This window comes from Equus asinus, chromosome 14 (genome assembly GCF_041296235.1).
Source record: "Equus asinus isolate D_3611 breed Donkey chromosome 14, EquAss-T2T_v2, whole genome shotgun sequence".
Classification (NCBI taxonomy): Eukaryota; Metazoa; Chordata; class Mammalia; order Perissodactyla; family Equidae; genus Equus; species Equus asinus.
In genome coordinates this window covers 41,221,491-41,235,501 of record NC_091803.1, presented here as the reverse complement: position 1 = coordinate 41,235,501, position 14,011 = coordinate 41,221,491, and the positions used below count along the sequence as shown (strand labels likewise).

At 43.6% G+C, this 14,011-nt stretch overlaps 1 pseudogene; it reads right to left on the bottom strand.

The window, feature by feature from the left end:
• Positions 1-1,327: 1,327 nt before the first annotated feature.
• On the bottom strand, positions 1,328-6,782 carry LOC139040125 (small ribosomal subunit protein eS17 pseudogene; annotated as a pseudogene).
• Between the last annotated feature and the right edge of the window lie 7,229 nt (positions 6,783-14,011).

The following is a 14,011-nucleotide window of genomic DNA, read 5'->3' as shown; positions in this document are numbered from 1 at the left end:
TAGTTAAGTTCATACTCTCTGCTTTGGTGGCCCGGGGTTCGCAAGTTCGGATCCTGGGTGTGGACCTACTCACTGTTCATCAGCCATGCTGTGGCAGTGTGCCACATACAAAATAGAGGAAGACTGGCACAGATGTTAGCTCAGCGACAATCTTCTTCAAGCAAAAAGAGGAAGATTGGCAACAGATGTTAGCTCAGGGACAATCTTCCTCACCAAAAGAAAAAATAATAATTAAGATACAAGGGCTGTTCCAGGAAGGAGCTATCACCATAGATAACTCTAGTTTAATATGAACTGGGTGTGGTAGACAGGGAGCAACCTAGCAAGGCCCTTTCGATCAAAGTTCTCTCCATGTCCCATTGTCTCTGCCAGGCATGGCAGACATTTGTTTACCAAACATTTGCTTTTCCAACTCTGTGTAAATTTCCTTCCTCCCTTTGAAGTCCCAAATTACTACCCTTAACATCTTCTTTTGTCTTTAGAAGAAGATGGTATTTAAGGTGGTGGCTTCAACTATTTTGGCGAGTTACTCAGTTTTCCTGGGTTTCTCCCAAGTATACACGTTATTAAACTTGGTTTGATTTTCTCCTGTGATTCTGTCTCCTGTCAGTTTAATTCTTGGACCAACCAGAAGAACCTAGAAGGGGAGAGAAAAATTTCTTCCTCTCTTACAATTCTTATCATCAAAGACTGGGAGTCAACACCAAAATGGATCTGTACAAACCAACCTGCTAACGTAACCCTTATCTTCCATTAGTTTCCCCCATATATTTCCTAGTCACTGTCCCACAATTTACTGCCCCTTGCCCAAACCCCTTTGTCTCTTGTTACATTCCCAGAATTTATTGTTCTTTGTAAGCTTTTGGGTCTAACAGCTTCTTCAGGTCTTCATTTTCCTTTTGAAGGCATCTGTGTACACATAAAAACTTTACATAAAACGGGGGCTGGCCCGGTGGCGTAGAGGTTAAGTTTGCATGTTCCGCTTCTGCGGCCCGGGGTTCACTGGTTCGGATCCCGGTCACAGATCTATGCACCGCTTATCAAGCCACGCTGTGGCAGGCATCCCACATATAAAATGGAGGAAGATGGGCACAGATGTGAGCTCAGGGCCACTCTCTCTCAGCAAAAAGAGGGGGATTGGCAGCAGATGTTAGCTCAGGGCTAATCTTCCTCAAAAAAAAAATTATGTAAAATATGTACACTTTTCTCCTGCTCATCTGTCTTACATGAATTTAATTCTTGGGCTCAGCTATAGGTCCTAAGAGGGTAGAAGGAAGTTTTTCCTCTCCTACATCCGCCTCCCATTGTGGTCAAAAGACGGCTGGCAGGAGCTCCAGGGCTGCGTCCTTCATTCCTATTAGAAGAAGCAACGTCTTTCTCTGAATTTTTCTTGGAAAAGGGAGGAAACCTCTTTCCCAGAACTTGCCAGCCTCTCGTTGCCTCTCATAGTTCCGAACCTGGTCATATGTACATACATTCTTAAGACAATCATGAGTTCTGGGAAACTAAACTGTTTTTGCTGATTGCCTCAAACTGACAATGTGCCACCCCTGAATCCATAGGTGGGATCAATCCCACCTAAACTTTGGCTAATTTCATTCAAGGAAATCCAGTAGACTGTTGCCAATGGGAAGGAATGGGTGCTAGTCAGCAAGCAATAATGTTCAATCTTGATGGCTTAACTTTTTTTCTTTTTTCAAAAAGTAGTTTTATAGAGAAATAGTTCATATATCATACAATTCACCTATTTAAATTGTACAATTCAATAGCTTTTAGTATATTTGCGGAGTTGTGCAACCATCACCAACCATCTATTTTGGAACTTTTAAAAAAATTATTTTATTGAGGTCATATTGGCTTTCAACATAGTGTAATTTCAGGTGTACATTATTCTAGTTCAGTTTCTGTATAGACTGCATCGTGTTCACCGGCAATAGTCTTGTTTCCATTTGTCAGCATATGCACACGCCCCTTCACCCCTTTCACTTCCACCCTCTCCTCCTTCCCCTCTGGTAACCACTAATCTGTTCTCCTTACCTGTGCGTGTGTTTGTTTATCTTCCACATGAGTGAAATCATACGGTGTTTGTCTTTCTCTGTCTGACTTATTTCACTTAGCATAAAATCCTCCAGGTCTATCTATGTTGTCGTAAATGGCACGATTTTGTCTTTTTGTTGTTGTTGTTATTGTTGTCCAAGGTTTATTGACAACATAACAGCACAGCAGAAAGATTCCAATGGTTCCGCGTGGCGTTTTGAAGTTCCTCCCAGCTGTAGGCTGAGTGACCTGCAGTTTGGACAGACCGTCAAAATCCAAGAGTTTCAGCATGTCCTCAGTGTCAGGATCTACTTCAGCAATCTCTTGATCCAGAGCTGAGACCTCAGGAACATAATCATGTCTCCTTTCTCTCTCATAATCCTGCAGCTTGATGGGTATACCTCTCACCAGGCCTCTCTGAATCCGCTACATCAGATGAGCGACATGGCCTGCTATCCTTTGGTGGGGGCTCTTGCTGGGAATAACTGTGATGTCCTCCCTCATACATGTGCTTATTGGCATGGAAGTCACTGCCTTGGCACGTGTAGTCTTTCTCAATGATGACCCAGGCCAACTTCTTCCTGGTTTCATTGTGAACACGGCCCATGTTGGCAGGTTCCTGGTAAAAGAGCGATTTTGTCTTTTTCATGGCTGAGTAGTATTCCATTGTGTATATATACCACATCTTCTTTATCCATTCATCCATTGATGAGCACTTGTGTTGCTTCTACACCTTGGCCATTGTGAATAGTGCTGCAGTGCACGTATAGGTGAATATATCTTTTTGAATTATTTATTTCATGTTCTGTGGATAAACACCCAGTAGCGGGATAGCTGGGTCATATGGTATTTCCATTCTTAATTTTTGAGAAATCTCCATACTGTTTCCCATAGTGGCTTCTCACTAGCAGTGTGTGAGTGTTCCCTTTTCTCCACATCCTCTCCAACACTTGTTATTTCTTATCTTGTTAATTATAGCCTTAAGGGCTTAACTTTTAATTGTGAAATTCTATACAGTGTATCTCTGTCTTCTAAAACATCTTGGGACAAAAACTTTAAACATTGGTGGAAAGCTCTGTGAAAGTACTTTCGTTCATATCCCATGTGAATGAGGGAGAAATGCCTTCCTTGTATTTACCACATATTGCCCCTCATTTCCTCCTAGAATATGCAAGTAATAAAAGTCTTTTTTTTCATTAAGTCTTCAAATGACCCGGGTGACTCTGTGCACTTTTCCTCTGTTAAATCTGTTTTGATGCCAGGTAGACATGCTCTTTTGAATGTTTTTCTACTTAATTTATTTGGAGGAAACATCTCTGATCATTTCTCGTGCAGGAGAAAGGTTAGATGGCTCTTGGCTGGTTCTGGTACGCCAGGAATTCAGGACGAAGGTGAGAAATGATTTTATGGGCATTATTGAGCAAAGAGGGGTAGACAGCTGACAGTACAAGCAGGAAGCCTGGAACAGTGTTTATTGGAGGAAATAACAGAGATAGGGCAGTGCCAGGTGTGTGACCCCTCTCCCCTCCAATGCCCATTGCCACATAGGGCAGAACACAGACTTAGCCGAGCCAGATGAGAGTCCAGGAGATGAACCAGCCTCTGGGCTTACCAGTCCTGTCGTTGAGGCTTTATCAGCTTCACCCTGAAGTGACCTTGGACTGTAGTGCAAGTCTGGTAGATAGAGCCTTTTAATATGACATACTCCTCAGTCCTGTTCCACTACATCGTTTACTCTTTTTACTCTCAGCTCTAACCAGCTTCTGTAACCCAAACAGACTCTTTCTACAGGAAGCCAGCTTCCTCCCTCGGAGGCCAGTCTACAGGGGAGCAGTCTCCAGACAAGTTAATCCTTGCCTCTCAGTCCACCCCTTGATTTCAAAGGATAGCTTCTACGTGTCATATTCCACCCCACTAGCAGTCTGGCACCTATACCTGCTGAACCATAAGGATTGTGAAGCTAGTCTCTGGTTTTGCTATGGGAGACACTGAAGGATGGTTAGAAGAGTGAGCGGGAAAAGGAAGGCGATGAATAACACCTGAAGCCCTCCCAAAAATCAGGGGCCAAAGGATCCCAGATAAGACAAGAGAAAAGGTTCCAGGCTGCTGATCAGAGCATCTTAGTCAGCCATTCTACCCATTTCGATACATAGGAGTCTGGTTGTTCTACCTTGCCACCAGAGTTAACCTAAACACAACACAGTTTAGTGAGGGTAGAGTCCACTCCCTGTCTGGCCTGCAGATACTAAGGAATAATTCTCTTATCTAAGACCACTCCGACCTAGGCCTCCATACTGATTTGCTTGGATCCTAGGACTGGAGGCACTGGCTATTTGGTCTGGTGGGGTGAGAAATCCCATATGGATCTCACCAGTTCATTAGTCCCTTGACCCAGAAATGGAGCCCCACATGAACCTGTAGCATCATGTTCCATGTATAATAACCAGTTCCAGGCCCCAGGATGATTATGGATCTGGGAGAGAGCCCTGGAAAACTCAGAGTGGCCACCCCGAAGTGAAGATCATATTCACTAAAGGTGGACTGGAGATGGCTATCTGTCTAGACAGAATAGCCCAAGGACACATAGTCCATTCCAGGAAATCATAGTCATTCGTGGTCATTGTCAGAGGTGTTTCTACTGGCAAGCAGAAGCTTTGAGTGTAGTCAAGTAAGACTGAATCTGTAGCTGTAATTGGGGAGTGTACATGGCCTAGAGAGAGGACAAGGTCCTCTGTAGGACCCACTAGGTCCTGAGATTTGGGTCCATTCTTGGTGGTCTCACCAGCAGGCATTGGGTAGGGTGAACACAATGGAGTATACCAAAGGGCTGGGAGTGCTGGGAGCAGACCCTGGGACGGTGATGTCAGGGAGCAAACTTTGCCACCCCAAAATGTGTCTCTCTGGCATGAGGATTATTTCAGGCTGATTATTTTTAAGAAACAAAAGACTCAGGCAATATCTCTTTTTGCCTCCCTCTTAACTGCCTAAAGAATTTAGATAAAGGGCCTGTTCTAGGAAGAAGAGCTATTGCCAGAGATGTCTACAAAGAATAAGAGGCAGGTGTGGTCAACTAGGGGAAACTTAGCATGGCCTGGTTGATCAAAGTCCTCTCTGTGTCCCACTGTCTCTGCATAGCATATCAAACATTTGTTTACCAAACCTGCTTTTCCCATCTTCCTGAGAATTGCTTCCCTCTCCTTTGAAGTCCTATTAGCCTACACTCTTCTCCTTAGCTCAGGATGGCATATAAACCTCAATTGCTCCTCTGTCAGGGAGCCTTGTATCTTTGGGGTTCCTGTACATATGAAATTGGATTTGATTTTCTCCTGTCAATCTGTCTCATGTCAATTTAATCTTAGACCAGCCAGATGAACCCAGAAGAGCAGAGGAGAAATTTTTCCTCCCCCAACAGTGACCAACTCTCCCCTTCCACATCTGCTTCCAGACTGATGCAGGAGATGGACATACCTCCTCTCAAAGCAATCAGCACAGTGAGTCTTTTCTCCAACTTGAGATCAGGCTGTACTTTCACGTACACCAGACAAAGTGCTCACCTTGTGTTTGGAGGCATGCCAAACAGAAACGGCTGCTTTTCACATGTTAGAATTACATTCAGGGCGACAAGATGCTCATTCTGTGACGAGCACCACTTGAAAAGTGAAGTCTGGGAGCTCCGGCTGGACAGGACACAGGTCATCGAGTGGAAAGTGGAGCAGAATTGTGTGCAATGGTTACAGTATTCTTGCTGATACTGTCTATCTCTTAAGCTCTATTCACCTAAATTGAATATCTATAGTGTGACTTTTCCTGACAGTCTTATTTTTGCTTAATTAGCCTATTTTATAGTTTGTCTATCAATTTCGGGGGAAATGAAAGAATCCTGCCAACCTAAGACCCTTCTGTACCAATATGAGAGCACAATTTAGTATCGAGTAAACATTATAGTATTTACACGCATGTAAGGTAGCACGAAAGTGACTACAAATTCTGATTTCCACACAAATTTATACAAAAAACTAGAAGAGAGAATAATGAGAACGTCTCTTCTGTCTGTGATTGTCTCCATACACCTTGTGAGAAGCTTCTAAGTCAGACCTGGAGGCCAGCGCTCACAGCTCCAAGGACCAGAAAGCCCGCAGTCTTGCACCGCAAAATCAAAAGGCTGGACCTCTTCTGGGGCCTATTGGGTTTTCAAGGAGACATCCTAGGAAGAGAAGGTGAGGAGGTGTAGGGGAGGAAAAAGTTTTCCTGGACCCTCTTAGAGTCAGTCCCTGGCTGGGTCTAAAAAATGTAACTGACAAAGAGGTTAACAGGAAAAGAGCACATGAATTTACTTAATATAAGTTTGACATGACGTGGAGCCTTCATAAGGACATGAAGACCCAGAGAAGCAGACCTGTGGACTGTCACCCCAGGTTTGATGGGGAATGGGCGTTTGTGGAGGAATACGATAGATTGAGGAATACGAGGTAATTGCAGTGAATTGGGGGAAATTTAGCAAGGCCAGTTTGTTAGGATTCTTCTCAGCGTGCCTTTGTCTTCAGAGATAAGGATGTTCTTCTCCTCCAGGTATAGGGAGGGCTCCTCTCACAGCAGAGTTTTATGCCCTGTTTCAGTGCAGAAAGGCGGGAGCAAGAAGGAGGTCAGAGTGCCCTTCCTGCTTCTGCTTTTTCTCACCCTCCTTCAGCTTAGAGTATTCAATATGCCAAGGGGCCACACTTTGGGGTAGTGTGTCCTGAACCCCGTCAGCGGCAATCACCTGCCTCCTCTTTACTAAACAAGAGAAGCCGGGTCACCTTACCCTGACTCTGGCTTGTTCCTGCCTTTCCTGCAACTGCCATTAATCATGTTATAGAGTAAATCATAAGAAAATTGCCAGAACCTATTTCATGCAGTATTGTTGTCATTTAGCACTGTCGAGTGGATTCTGACTCCTAGTGACCTGTGGACAGCAGAGCAGAACCCTGCCCAGTCTTTTTGTACCATCCTTTCACCTTCCAGCGCTCTATCAGACAATGCTCCACTGCTATTCACAGGGTTTTCATGGCCAACTTTTTTGGAAGTGGGTGGCCATGTCCTTCTTCCTAGTCTGTCCTAGTCTGGAAGCTCCAGTGAAACCTGTCCACTAGGGGTGACCCTGCTGGTATTTGAAATCTCGGTGGCATAGCTTTCAGCATCACAGCAACATGCAGCCGCCAGTCTGACAACAGACACACGGGTGGTGTGGTTCCCTGACTGGGAAACAAATCCGGGTCACGGAGGTGAGAGCACCAAATCTTAACCACTGGACCACCAGGGCTGGCTCGTTTCATATGGTATATGGTTTATATATTTACGGAAGTAATACACCAATATATTCCTGTAAAATTTTTCAAAAAATAAATAAGTATATAGAATTTCAAGATGAAATTTCCTCTTCCCTCCCCTCTACAGGCAGCCTGCCCTGCCCCCACTTCTGCCTTCTGAACTGACTCTGACCTTTTTTTATGCGTATCAAGAAACTAAGACTGAAGTGGCCGGACTGGTTGGGTAGATCCTCTGGCCTCCTGGGTCTTTTGCACCTCAAGATGGTGGAGGCCCTCAAATCAAAGCCCTCTGGGCATGGAAGGCCATGGATTGTATGAGAATTTGTATTTATAAAGAACTTTATCTGAAAGTTGAATCTCTTGCCCCACACCCCTCTCTCCCCCTCCTTTTAGGCAGGCCAAACTACCAGTCCATCCTTCATTCCTTAAGTGCAATTCCAAAATCAAAATCCAATATAGTTTTAACAACTAAAGATTTTGTTTTCTTTTGCAGCAAATTCATTCAGTAGCAAAGCCTGACTTGTGGCTATTTATCGTCTTAATTTGTTGATTTTAGTGCACATATTTATACACTTTCCTACAGATGAATTAATGTCGTGGATTACCCACTGGAAATGTTATGAAAATACAAATATAGGAACTGTATTATCACTCTAAAACCAAAAATTCTGAATTCTGAAACACTGCTCGCCTTAAGGATTTGGGGCCTGGAATACCCGTCCTGTCGCCACCCTTTTTATCTAACTGATCAGTTGTTATTGCTGCATAGCGAACCACCCTGAGGCTTAGTGGGTTAAAACAAGAGTCATTGATTTAGCTCACACATCTGCAGTTAGGTCAGCAGACCGCCGGGAGAGCTTGTCTCTGCTCCAGGCGGCATCAGCTGGGGTAGTTTGCGGACTGGAGGACCCACCCATTTCCAGGATGGCTCGCTCACACGTCTGGCAAGTGGGGCTGGCTGTCGGCCAAGACAGAGTGTCCAAAAGACAGGAAGTGGAAGCTGCCCATTTGTAAAGCACAGCACCACTTCCACGTTATTCTGATGATCAAGTAGTCACAAGGCACTAGCCACAGATCTTCATGGGAGTGTCATGGAATTTTGAAAGCTTGTTTTAAATGACCATACGATCACTCATTCTTCAAGTAGCGGCTCTAACGCCATCCTCTCTGAGAAGTTTCCAGGCCTCTTGAGACAGTGCAAAGTGCCCCTCCTTTGTATTTACCAAGAGCGTGTAGAGAATTTTCTTGTTTTAAATCAACTTTAAGGAGGCATAATTTACATACAATAAAACTGCCCAACTGTAAGTCTACAGTTTGATGGGTTTTGATAAATGGGTACTCCTCTATAATCGCCACCACAATCAAGACAGAACATTTCCATTACCTTAAAGAGTTCCCTCAGGCCGTGTAGGAGATTTCTTAAAGAGCCCCGTTGAAGCTTTTGTTGTTGTTGCTGTTTTTTTGTCTGTTTGTCTTGGGCTAGGATAAAGGGAAGTGAGAGCTGAGAAAACCTGGTTAGAGTCTACTCTTCTGCAGTAAGGAAGTCGCTGTAACCACGTACTTGTCAGCTACTGCTAATCACCGAAGTTCGGTGATTGCGAGCACTGCTGTATCTCGCCTCGCCAAGGAAGCTGGGTAAAGCGAGCAGTGACAAGTGAGTCCCCACCCCTGCGGGCACAATGCAAGTCAGATCTGATCTCTGCTAAAGGTAATCCAATGGTTTCCCACTGCCTTTAGAATGAAATCCAATCTCTTGGCCCCAAATTAGGCCACTGCGATCTCCCTCTGCTATCTTCCTCCCAGGCCTCTGGGACTCCCTATGCTATGGTCACATGGCCTTCCTTCAGGTCCTCTAACATTCAGTGTGTTCCTACCTCAGGGCCTTTGCATTAGCTGTTCCCCCTTCTTGCCAATCAGGTATCTCTTTGAATTTCATTGTAACCAGCAGTTAATAATGGATTGTCCACTCACTTTTGTGTCTTTCCACAATGCCAAGATTTATTACAGTAAATTCAAAGGATCTCGTTGCAAGTGACTGAGGTCCAGGAACAGCGGTAACAACCTGGCAGCCCTTTACCGAGACGCAATCAAACATCGCACAATAAACCACGAGTATCATAAGAACATATTAACTAACACCAAACACAGCATTCAGTATGCAAGGGGTTACGAACCGAAATCCACAAAGTCCTTGGCACGGTCCAGTGAGTCAGAACAGGAAATCAGCCCAGCCGAAGGGAAGGCAAGAGGCATTGGAATCAGCAAGGCGACCAGCAGCCTGTTGTCCGCTCTCTGGAATGGCTCACTGGCTTTGGTCCGCCTTCACCTTCCCCTTTTTTGCTGCTTCCACATCTTGTTCAAGTCTGCAGCCTGCTGTTTGGTTATCTCTGGGGGTGTCTGTGATTTTTATGGGTGTTCCTTTAAGGCGTTGACAGTTACACCATCACTCCATTTTCTTGTGTCAAGTCCTTCCATTTTGTATGCTCTCTAGAGTCACCTCCTCAGAGATTCACCTCCCTGAATTCCTAATCCAAAGACATTCTTTCCTGTCAAGATATCAGTATTAAACCAAAGACTCCATATCCGAACAGGCAACGTGGAAAGACCTGGGTCTCACGCCTTCTGTCTACAGTGCTCCTCTACTGTGTGTTTTGGCAGTGAGCTCTATATGGTAGGGCTAAGATCCCTGGTGGCACTCTACTAGTGAAAGCATACCTGTGACACATCACGTCATCATAGCATTGATCACACTGTACTAAAATGACTAATTTACTTGTTTACCTTATTTCAGATGACAAATCCCTTGAGGACATGGACCTTTTCTTGTTCACTGTGACCCTGGCACATCACAGATGCTCATTAAATATGTGCTGAATGACTAAAGGGATAAAAGAGTGAAAAAACCAATAATTCTAAAACTGATAAGAACAACGTGAGAAGCCGTCGTCACTGGTTGAGATTTTGAGTTATATCCTAACTAGAATCATTACAGTTCCTCTTCTGGCCTCTTACTCTAGTTGCTGAATGTGATGGCTAATTTTATGTGTCAGCTTGACTGGGCTACGAATGCCCAGATAGCTGATAAGATAATTTTTTTGTCTCCTAACAAACAATTTTTCAGCCCCTTGGCCAGATATCTAGAAATGGAATTGTTGAATGCTATGATAGACCATAATTTAATTTTATATATATAAAAAATACTGCCAAGCTGTTTTCCAAAGTGGTGGTACCATTTTAAAGTACCAGCAGTGTACAGCAATCAGTTGTTGCAAATCCTCACCAACACTTGGTGTCATGAGTCTTTTCAGTTTTCACCCTCCCACAGGGTGTATAATGGCATCTTGTCATGATTTTATGTGGCATCTCCCTGATGATCAACTACGTGGAACCCCTTTTCTATGTTTATAGGTTATTCTTAGATGAAGTGGAATAAGGTAACTTCAATCCAAAGGCAAAAAAATAAGCAAACCAAAGAATACAAGCTTCCAGCTTGTGCCCTGAAACCTCCAACCAATGGGTTTAAGGATCACACGCCTCTAGTGGATAGCCTGGGCCCACTTCCTGAAGTTCAGGGATGTGGTGAACCCCTTCCTGCTTCCCCAACTCCCAGAAATGACAGTGCAATTTCTACTATTCAGATAACAACATGGCACAGCTACCGTTCTGCACCCAAGCTGCTTAGCAAAATGGCACCAGATGTAGAGTATAGAGCAAGGAACCCCCTTGTTCCTGTCCTGCTGCCCTCACTACCACACAGACTAACACTTGAGAGCAACATCTAGAGTTTGTCCCATTGATGTGGACATTGCGAAAATATTCCACTTAAAAATATTTATAGAGGGGCCAGCCCCAAGGCCTAGTGGTGGAGTTCGCGTGCTCCACTCTGGTGGCCCAGAGTTTTGCCAGGTTGGATCTGGGGCATGGACATGGCGCCACTTGTCAGGCCATGCTGGGGTGGTGTCCCACGTGCCACAACTAGAGGGACCCACAACTGGAGTATACAACTGTGTGCCAGGGGGCTTTGGGGAGAAAAAGGAAAAATAAAATCTTAAAAAAAAATTTACAGAGTATAAATGAAACCATTGTGTTGCCTAACTATTGTTATATTGTGAATATATTTCAGAAACGGATATCTTTTCTTGAAAGAATCTTAAGTGCTAAGATTTTTTCATGTGTTTCTTGCATTTAATCAGCTGAAGATGCATTTGTATTCTTAAGAAAAATTTCAAACTTCAAAGAAGTGGACTCTCACTGGATTGATGGAAGAGACCATACTTTTGTTATAGTTACAAGTTACAAAAAGTGGAATGACTATAAATTAATTAAAGACAAAACGGAAATTGAACCGACTGACTCTTAACAGGAACTCCATGACTGCGAAGTGATGCAGGTTTTGGACAAACACAAGCCTGAGGCAGGAACTCGTGACGCAGAGAGAGTTACGGCATGTGCTCAAACTTGTCATGTGATCGAACATAATACATGCCTCATGTGAATGGATGTTTTGAGAGCTATTGCTTATTCCTGCCACAGGAACGGCACATGCTAAGTAGGGGCCCCTCCTTTAGTCTGGATCCAAGAATGGAAAGACACATCTGACAGGAGCAGAGAAACCACTAACCTGCAACTGTTGTGGGTTGAATTGCGTCCCCCAGAAAGACAAGTCCTAGACTCCAATACCTGTGAATGGGACCTTATCTGGAAATAGGGTCTTTGTAGATGTAATTAGTTAAGATAACATCATACTAGATTAGGGTTGGCCCTCAATCCAATATGACTGGTGTCCTTACAAGAAGAGAGAGTACACAGGGAAGAAGGTCATGTGACAATGGAGGCAGAGGTCAGGGTGATGCAGCTACAGGTCAAGAACTCCAAGGCTTGCTGGCAACCACCAGAAATTAGGAGAGAGGCATGGAACAGATTCTTCCTCAGTATCTCCAGAAGAAACCATCTCCACCAACACCTTGGTTTTGGACTTCTGGTCTCCAGAACTATGAGAGAATAAATTTGGTGTTTAGCGACCCAGCTTGTGGTCCTTTGTTACGGTAGCTCTCGGGAACTAACACAGCAACCAACGTAAGCATGAGCAAGTGAGTAATTAACTTTGCTGTTGGACATCACTGAGATGGTGCTGTCAGTTTTTAAATTGTTAAAGGTTAATAGGTACATTATAGAAAACTGAAAAATACAGGAAGCAAAGTACCCAAACGTCATCCATAATCGTAAGCACTTTACAGTTTGATGTGTTCTAGGTCCTACGTGTGCGTACAAAGAACTACGCAAACATTTTTATGTGATTGAGCTTGTGCAGGGTGTATCATGCGTTTTCACACATCATGATCGTGAATAATGACCAATTCAAAGTCCAAAAGCCACGAGTATTTTGATAACTAAAAATACAGTACACCAAATCAATCAGTAAAAAAAGAAAGAAAAAGAAATCCTGCTTTTCTTGGTGTGATGGTTAATTTTGCGTGTTAACTTGACCGGTCATGGGGCTCCCACATTAAACATTATTTCTGGGTGTTCTCAGAGCCAGTTTAAATCAATCAATCCCATTGGTTCTGTTCTCTGTAGAACCCTGACTAATACACTTGGGGGACAAAAATGTCATAAAAGACAAAAATGGCAACAGGCCTCTAGATAAAGATATCGACAGAATTACAGTTAAAATACTGCATTCCCTTCTGTTCAATATTAAAAGAGACATAAAACAATAGAGTACAATGATTTTAAGAGAATTCATTATCAGACATATTCTATTAAAATATTATCAAGAAATATGTTTCCTCTCAGTTGTTTAATAATGTATTTCTACAGTACAGCCAAAAAGAGTTGTATACATACATCAATGGTTATCATCAAAATCTCCATGTGAGGGGCTGGCCCCATGGCTGAGTGGTTAAGTTCGTGTGCTCCGCTTCAGCAGCCCGGGGTTCACTGGTTTGGATCCCAGGTGTGGACCTACACACTGCTCATCAAGCCATGCTGAGGTGGCATCCCACAGAGAAGAACTGGAATGACTTGCAACTAGGATATACAGTTATGTACTGGGGCTTTGGGGAGAAAAAAAAAAAGGAACATTGGTAACAGATGTTAGCTCAGGGCCAAACTTCCTCACCAAAAAAAAAAAAAAAAAGTAAGCAAATGTGAACACATCTGCCCATACCTCTCCCCACCACCAAATTAATGGACAAGTCCTGACACTCACTGCTCAGAGGTGGTTTAACAATTCCATGTCCAAGATGCTTCTTTTCTATTAATTATTTTTTAAGATATTTACAAATTGGCTAATTCACTAGCTCTATTTTTTTACTTTTTTTTTTTTTTTTGGTGAGGAAGATTCACCTTGAGCTACTGTCCATGCCAATCTTCCTCTATTTTGTAGGTAGGATGCCTCCACAGCATGGCTGATGAATGGAGTAGGTCCATGCCTGGGATCTGAACTCTCAAACCTAGGCTGCCAAAGGGAGAGTGTGGGAATTTAACCACTCATGGGGCCAGCCCCTCCCTAGCTCTATTTTTTTTTTTTTAAAGATTGGCACTTGGGCTAACAACTGTTGTCAATCTTCCTTTTTTTCCCAAAGATTGGCACCTGGGCTAACACCTCTTGCCAATCTTTTTTTTTTTTCTGCTTTTATATCCCCAAACCCCCCCTGTACACAGCT